Source organism: Desmodus rotundus, chromosome 9, assembly GCF_022682495.2.
Source record: "Desmodus rotundus isolate HL8 chromosome 9, HLdesRot8A.1, whole genome shotgun sequence".
NCBI classification, from domain to species: domain Eukaryota; kingdom Metazoa; phylum Chordata; class Mammalia; order Chiroptera; family Phyllostomidae; genus Desmodus; species Desmodus rotundus.
The window spans coordinates 43,342,953-43,351,577 of NC_071395.1; the positions used below are offsets into that span (position 1 = coordinate 43,342,953).

Here is an 8,625-nt window from a genome sequence, read left to right on the forward strand (position 1 = left end):
TCCACACTTAGCCTATCTAAGGAATCGTTGATTTTGTTTATTAAAAACACAACAACAACAAACACTTGCTTCTGTAATTATTTCTGCTCTGATCTTTATTATTTCCTACCTTCTCCTAACGTAGTGTTTAGTTGGTTCTTTTTCTTGTTCTTTGTCATTTAGGTTGTTTATTTGACATCTTTTTTCTTGATATGGGCATATATCACTAAAACTTCTCTTACAGTAATCTTTTTGTTGCATCCCATAAATTCATTTCATAAGTTCTATTTTTATTTTTGTTTGTCTTGAGATTTTGTTAAGAATATAAAATTTTATCTTATTTTAGTTAAAAAAAATTGTACCACTGAATAAAAAAGTAGTTTTTTAAAAGATTTTATTTATTTATTTTTAGAGAGAGGGGAAGGGAGGGAGAAAGAGAGGGAGAGAGAAACACTGGTTGGTTGCCTCTCATATGCACCCCAACCAGGACAGATCTCAGACATGTGACCTGACCAGAAATTGAACCAGTGACCTTTTGCTTTGTGGGATGATACCCAACCCACTAAGCCACATGGGTCAGGACTAAAGAAGTAGTTTTGGGGTGGAGAGTGGGGGAGGAGAAGGGAGGGTAAAAAGAACACTAAGCCAAAGGAAAAATAACTTTATATTCATCTGTATAAACACATCTGCTAAGGCAAACACAATCCAGGGCCAAGGCTGCTGCAGTTTTGTTAGTTTTGCAGATTCTAAGGACAAAAAAACCCCCACCAACCCCCAAAACCAAAACCAAACCAAACCAAACAAACAAAAACCTCTGCAAGTCCAACGGTTGTTTTGTCTACTCCTGGGGCATTTTACTACAACAAGGAGTTAAGGAGTTTGCATGGCAGGGGTGCTGTCATGGCACACCCCGCAGGGTGTGTAACTGTGTTTGGACTGGGTGACAGGCAGTTTCGCCACACAGCAGTGCACACGGACACACACGTGAGCAAGCACACGGGAGCTGTGCAGACCGGGCGGGTGGTACAGGCTTGGCCGAGGCCAGTCTGGGGATGGGCATAGGGAGGGCTGGGGTCTCCAAGCTTCTTCAGGGGGTGGGCATGATGGGATAGGTCCCACCCCTGGTGACAAGGCAGTGAATGTCACTCTGGGGAAAGATAGTATGAAAGTGAGGTCCCCTGGTCTCCACTGTCTGGTCTGTGAAAACCTTTTAAAATGCTTATTAGACACCTCCTGGAGAACAGAGAGGGCCCTGGTTTGTGACCATGTGAGGGGTCATTCCCTTCTCCCCATGCTGCTCTGTCCAGGGCTCCTGGGACCCTCAGGTTGTCCTTGGAGGGCTAGGGAGAGGTATTTCTGCCCCCAGAGCCTTCTCTGCCATGACACATGGCATGGCTGGGCCAGTGTGGTCTGTGAAGTAGACACAGCTGTTCCTTCACCCTGCCTGGCTGGGCCCCAGAAAGCTGGGGTTGCATGGGGTCAGGGTCCCTTCACAAAAACAAAAGCCTTTCCCGGGCCCCCTCCTTGACTGCAGCAAAGAGCCCGGTGGGCTGGGGAACAGGTACAGGGGGTAGAGCTCCTTGTGCCTCTGATCAGCTCCTTACCTCCTACTGCACAGAGGCAGCCACAATTCTTGCCATCTGTCAGGCTCTCAACAGTCTAGGAAGGGGCTGAGGGCCCCAGCAGCAGTGCAGCCTGTGGATTAAGGGCAAGAGGCCTCTGGACAGGAGAGGCATGGGGAGATGAGGGCTGTGTGTGGAGAGCAGGACGGGGGTGGGCAGCACTGGAGAAGGTAGGGGGTAGCCAGGGGTGCAAGAGAGACTCAGGGACACCAGGGAAGGCTGGGCCAGGCAGGGAGCCAACACTGGGGGCATGGCCTCAGATACACCAGCTGGGCCAGCTCTGTGAGACCCCTCCACTGGCTGCATTCACAGACATTTGTAGGTTTTTAGTATGGTCCCTTCAGACAGAGCTGAGGATTCAGGCTCAGCCTCCAGTTTGGTCGTCCTGAACTGGGCGCTGGGCCAGGGCCAAGCAGCTGGGCGGCACCCCTTGGCTACTGGACAGTGGGCTGCAGTTCTTTGAGGGCCGCTTTCTACAGCTTCATCTCTTCTGCCTGCTTTGTCCGCTCCTCCTGCTCCACCTTGATCTCCACCTCCAGATGTCTCAACACATCGATGGCCTGGACCTTGGCCTCATAGGAACTCTTGGGCCCCTTGATGCCTTTGGTGAGACATAGATCTCTGGGAAGAGGGCCAGCACGTGCAGCCTTTGTCCTGCAGCTCCTGGCTGCCGCCTTGCAGAACATCAGGAGGAACTCCCGGAAGCTGGGCTTGCTGTCAAAGTCCTCATCTGCCCTCTTGACCATGTTCTTTTTTTTTTTTTTTTAATTGAAATTTTAGAGAGAGAGAAGGGATAGATATAGAGAGGCATCAATTTGTTGTTCCCCTTATTTATGCATTCATTGGTTGATTTCTTGTATGTGCCCTGCCCTGGCATCAGATGGCAAGCTGAGCACATGGGGACAATGCTCTACACCATTGAACAACCTATCAGGGCTGCCTTGACCATGTTTTTTAGGCTCAGGTGGGTGTGGGTGGCTCTGAGTTTCTCCATCATGAACTTTAGCTCCATCGGATTGACGAAGCTATGCTGGCCAGCATGTTACAGCTTGAACATCTCCATGTCCTTGATTTGCTTTCTAGAGAACTTCTAGAACTCTGTGAAGGGGTTGAAGTCACAGTGGCTGGGTGACTGTGGCTGCGCACGCCCTGGCTGAGATGGGCACATTGCAGCAGCTTGACGCTCAGCTTGTTGTCCCACTGTCCGGTGCCTATGCCACCTGGTCCAGTGCCTGGCCACTGCCCCTCTTGCCCCACCCCTTTCCAGCTGCTGGCCCAGCTTGCTGGCCACCTTGTCTGTGGCCTTGGCCAGCCCCTGCTTGCCCTAGCCCATACCACTTCTGGCCATACTCTTCCTGTCTTGAGATATTAAAATTTTCTGTAAACCAGCCCTGGCTGGTGTGGCTCAGTGGACTGAGCGCCGGCCAGAGAACCAAATGTTTGCCATTTCAATTCCCAGTCAGGGCACATGCCTGGGTTGCAGGCCAGGTCCCCAGTGGGGGCCATGTGAGAGGCAACCACACACTGCCATTTCTCTCTTTCTCTTCCTCCCTTTCCCTCTTTCTAAAAATAAATAAATAAAGTCTTAAAAAATTAATTGGGTTTCTATCCAGTGTGATTTTTCATGATTTTTAAGATAACCTGGACACCTAAATGCTACACCACATTCTTTACATTTATGGGGTTTCCCTTCATGTGAGGATAATTGCAACAACTAAATGCTTTAGCACACTGGGGACACTCATCAGGTTTCTGTCCTGTACGAGTTCTTTCATGTGCTTGGAAGCATCTGTGATCTGTGTAGGCTTTACCACATCGCTTACACTCATAGGGCTTTTCTCCACTGTGAGTTCTTTCATGTATTCGAAGGGAATTGGAACACCTGAATGCTTTACTACATTTTTTTACATTCATAGGGTTTCTCTCCAGTGTGAATTCTTTTATGTGTTTGTAGGGAACTTTGGACTCTGAAGACTTTTCCACACTTTTTATACTCATATGGCTTCTCTCTGTGTGAGTTCTTTCATGTTTTCTAAGATCACGGAGGCACCTGAATGGTTCAGTACATTTTTTACATTCATGGGGCTTCTCCCTGGTGTGATTTCTTTCATGTTTTTGAAAATTAGAGTAACGTCTGAAGGCTTTGCCACATTCCTTACATTCATAGGGTTGATCTTGAGAATGAGCTCTTCTGCGTGTTTGTAAAGAACTATGATGTCTGCAGACTTCACCACGTTGTTTACGTTCATAAGGGTTCTCTCCAGTGTGATTTCTTTCATGCACATGGATGAGTACTGAAACTTTTACCACAGTCTTTACATTTGGGATTTCACTCGCAGGTGAGTCCTTCCACATGATTCAAGACTTTGTGGAGAGGTGTAAGGTTTTCCACGTTCTTTCCATACATAGGGTTTCTGTCCTTTGTGAACATTTTCCTGCCTCTGAAATGCTTGATAATATCTGAAGGCTGTAGCACATTGTTTACACTGATAGGTTTTCACTCCAGTATGGATGGTTTCATGTATGTGAAGTGAATATGAAGAACTCAAGGCCTTTCCACACTCCTTACACACACAGGGCTTTCCTCCAGTATGACTTCCTTGTGGTTTTGGAAGGAAATGCAAAACCTGAAGGTTTTACCACATTGTTTCCATTCATAGGGTTTCTCTTCAGTGTGCATCCTTTCATGTATTTCAAATGAACTGGGAGAAACGAATGCTCTCTCACACGCCCTACATTTAAAAGGTCTTTCTCCAAGGTGAGCGACCATGTGTACCTGAAGGCTGGAGTGAGCACTAAGGGCTTTCCCACATTCCTCACATTTGTAGAATTTTCCCTTGATATGAGTCCTTTTAGGTCTTCCAAATAAAGAGACAACTGAAAGCTTTATTATATATTTTATACCCGTAGATTTTCTCTCCTATGTGAGTTCTTTCACGTGTTTTAAGAATTTCATGGTATCTATACGCTTTTCCATGTTGTTTATGATGATGGCGTTTCTGTCCAGTGTGGGTTCTTTCATTAGGTTGTAGGTCTGTGAATGGCTGTCAGAGTGCCCCGTTTACTTAACAATGGCCTCGCTTCCCACATTATACACCTTCCAACAGTGTTGACAAGCAAGAAACCCTCGTCCTCTAAAACACCCAGCATGCGTGTAGGGTAGGAAGCATGAACCAGACAGCGCTGGACGTCTATACTCCATTTATAGGAAGGTTACATATGACTCCGTCAACTCCAATTTATTCTATAACTGATCATCACAAATATACGATGTTCGTAATTTCTCATAAGGTAAATGCATCATAAGCACATGGAAATCATTTACACACTTTCACAGTGATCACATGACACCCTATTTTCTCTAATGGCAGGGTGCAGAGTGTGTTGGGAAAGGACAGAGATGCTCTTCCAATGAAAGAAACATTACTTAAAAATCGTCAGTTCCGTGAGAAAAAAACCTTTCATTTCCTCCCTTTTAGCCACCATTTACAGCACTCCCTTGGGCAGAGTGTCACATCTGCCTGAGGTTTCAGTGAATAAAAACATGCTGAAGAATTGGGAGCTTTTCCTTCTATTCCGGTCACCAGAAATGAAAAGGCCAGGTGGCCATATCATCCTCAAGTCCTCCAGGCCACTAGAAGTACAGGCACACCTCACTTTATTGTACTTCACAGAAATTGCATTTTCATCAACATGAGACCAGGCCCTCCACTAGCAGAAAGAGTATGACTCCCTAAAGGCTCAGGTGATGGTTACCATTTTTAGCAATAAAGTATTTAATTTTTTAAAACTTTTTTTATTGTTGTTTAAGTACAGTTTTCTGCCTTTCCCCCCACTCCTCCCCAGCATTTAAAAAAAAATTTTAAAAGTACAGTTGAATTTTAATATTATTTTAATTTCAGATATACAGCATAGTGGCTAGACATTTATACAACATATGAAGTGGACATTGTCCTGCAAAGCAAAGAGTCACTGGTTTGATTCCCAGTCAGGGTACATGCCTGGGTTGCAGGTTAGGTCCTTGGTCAGGGCCCATACAAGAGGCAGCCAATCGATATTATCTCTTACATCAATGTTTCTCTCCCTCTCTTTCTCCCTCCCTTCCCCTCTCTCTAAAAATAAATAGATAAAATCTTTAGGGAAAAAAAGAAAGAGGACCACAGAAATACAAAGGATAATAAAAAATACTACAAGTAATTATATGCCAACAAACTGAAAAATCTGGAAGGATAAATTCCTACAAAGAGATGATCTTTCTAGGCTGAGGAAGGAAATCTGAACAAACATATAACTACTAACAAAATTGAATCAGTAATCAAAAACCCCCAACAAACAAAAGAACTGAATGACTTCACATACAAATTTTACCAAATTTCAAAACAGAATTAACACCTATCCTTCTCAAACTATTGCAAAAAATTCAAGGGGAGAAATGGCTCCCAAAAATCAATTTCTGAAGCCAGCATCACCCTGTCCACAAAGAGAATGACATTTATGTCATGTCATACTTGTCCCAGAGCAGGGGAAACACAGTTCAGATCCTGTCTGCAGAGACTGTGTGCAGCGGTAATGGTGCTGAGGCTCCCTGAGGGTATCAGCTAAAGGCATATCATGTCCCTACAGAGGTGAAGGCTAAGTGCAGCTAAAAGACTGCTGACATAGGCATTGAATAAAACAGACTTAACTAAGTCTGTAATAGCAGAATGTGTACCAGCTGCTGTGTGGATAAAATCAGTAATTTCCATAATGTCAGGAACTGTGTGTAGGGTTTTATTTGGGGTGCCCACAGCCCCAAGGTATGGTAATCCAGTGTGAAATGTCATCCATTCTCTTCAGGTTTAAAAACAGAAACAGATTCAGCTGTTCAAAAGACAAGCAGTGGGGATAATCAATTCTTCCTAAAAGCGTTCTTATAACAGTTTTCAATTCTTGAGGGTCTTCTTTAATTTACACCAGACCATATTAACTGATGTGACTAAGGGTCAAGGACCACATTGCAAAGTCAATTTGGCAGTGGTGAAGACTTAATTTTATTTAATGTTAATTTATCAGTTATTGGCTCATAGCTTTCCTGCTTACTATGGGTTATTTTAGGAGAATGAATGCTATGATACCTGAGCAACCCCAGGAATGAACTCTGGGCAGTGAGAGGAGCCCTACAGGCCCTTTAGGTGTGTTCCCCACCCACCTGCCTCTGCGGAGACCCTGGTCGGACACCCAGTGCAGGACCCTTTCCAGATTGCACCAGCCCGCCAGCCCGCCAGCCCGCCGGAGCAAGCCTGGCTCAGCCAAATGTAGGGCAAGGACCTTTCCCAGCCAGGAGCTAACTACAGTCCCTGCAGCATTTTAGGAATGTGTGGCAAAACCAGGCTCTAATATTAAACTGAATGAATGGGAAACTTTTCTTGATTGGGAAATAGAAGCCTCTAGAAGAAGCACAGATAAATTTTCTATTCTCCAGGAAGTTAGTAAAAAATTTAGAAACTCTCTCTGAACTATCTGAACTATAGAAGACTTCTAAAACTGCTCAGTACCAACACCTCACTTCCCCCTTTCTCCAACTCCTCCAGGAGATCCTATGCCTTCTGATGTCCCTTGTCTGGACTTGTCCTCCCTTTCTCCTCCTCCCTCTCCTCCACACCCCTCCCACCCCTTCTTCTCTGTTTCCCTACTCACCCAGGGGAAACCAAGAATAGAAAGGCAGACCCAATAGACTAGAAAAACCAGATATTCTGGCAGCTCCCTCTAGAGAAAAGCCAGTCTCAGGAGAAGGGTAACCAGCAATAATTTACTCCTTGAACTAGAACAGAATTAAGGAATCCAACTAAAGATTTTCCTGATCTTCTCTAAGGCCCTGTTGGGTTCACAAAGGAATTTGATTTAACTGTTAGAACATATGATCCTGGCTATTCTGACCTGTTCCTACTAATATATCTATTGGTTTTTGAGAGCAAAGGAGCAGAATGGGTGAGTAAGGTTTCTGGAAACTATCTATAGAGAGCTTTTTAAGACAAAGAGAAACAGATTAGGAAAAATGCGTGGAATTAGCCCAATGACTTTACCAAGCCATCCTTGAGACTTTCCCCAGGAAATGGAGGGGATGAAAGTCCGGCAACGTGAGCGAAAACCTGATGAAACCATACTGGGTTTGTAGGAACATTTTGAGAACACTTTCACACAATATTCAGGACTCTCCCCTAAGTTTTCAGTGAGGCAGAATAGTAACAAGTTAGGAAAAATTCTTGGAATAGGGAAACTGAGACAGAGAGCTGAACACACTGGCCAAGCAATTTACAGCCAGATATAGAAGTCACCACCCTATAGATAACATCTAGGCCTCAGCTGTATTTTAGCTCCACACCCAGAGAAGGAGCAAAAACAGCTGGGCTACCCAGGACCAGCTGCAATCACTAACAACCCCCCCCTCCCCAGCCCTGGAAAACTGGTAAGTATTCTGCTAAAACCCTCCCCTGAGACCTCCCCTAAAATTCCCACCTGCAAAGCCTCAAGACAAAGAACCCAGCAAGAGCTCTCCCTCTGGGGAGCAGCTGTGACATTTCCTTCACCCTCTTCTTCCTACACAGCACGCATCTCCTAAACTCTAAGGGATCTGAGACTTGCACCAGGGGAGAAGTGGGCATCAGCACCTTGTCCCAGGCTAATCCCCTAAATCTGTCCCCAATGTCCCCTTTTTCTGACTTCCCAGGGAGCTAAGGCAGCCCAGCCTAGGCTCTCCTGTTGCTTCTTCTATGCTAAGTCCTTCCTTGTTTTACTGTTCCCAGGTTAAATGCATCCTCATAGTCACCCGGTTTCAAGTTTTGAAATCTTTCCTACATGAGGTCAATAGCTGGCCTTAGACAGACCTGCTCAGGGCCCGGCCCCTGTCTGGCAACAGTCATATGCTAGGTCTGTAGTTTCCTTGACAAACACCAATCTTTATGTCAGGTCTATTGTCTTTTTGCATCTAAGATAACATACCCTTGGAATTTCGGAGTAATCCCCTTTTTCCAGACCCCTCAGGATA

At 45.2% G+C, this 8,625-nt stretch overlaps 1 pseudogene; it reads right to left on the reverse strand.

The window, feature by feature from the left end:
* Window positions 1-1,195: 1,195 nt before the first annotated feature.
* Window positions 1,196-3,956, reverse strand: LOC139440272 (EF-hand domain-containing protein D1 pseudogene; annotated as a pseudogene).
* Between the last annotated feature and the right edge of the window lie 4,669 nt (window positions 3,957-8,625).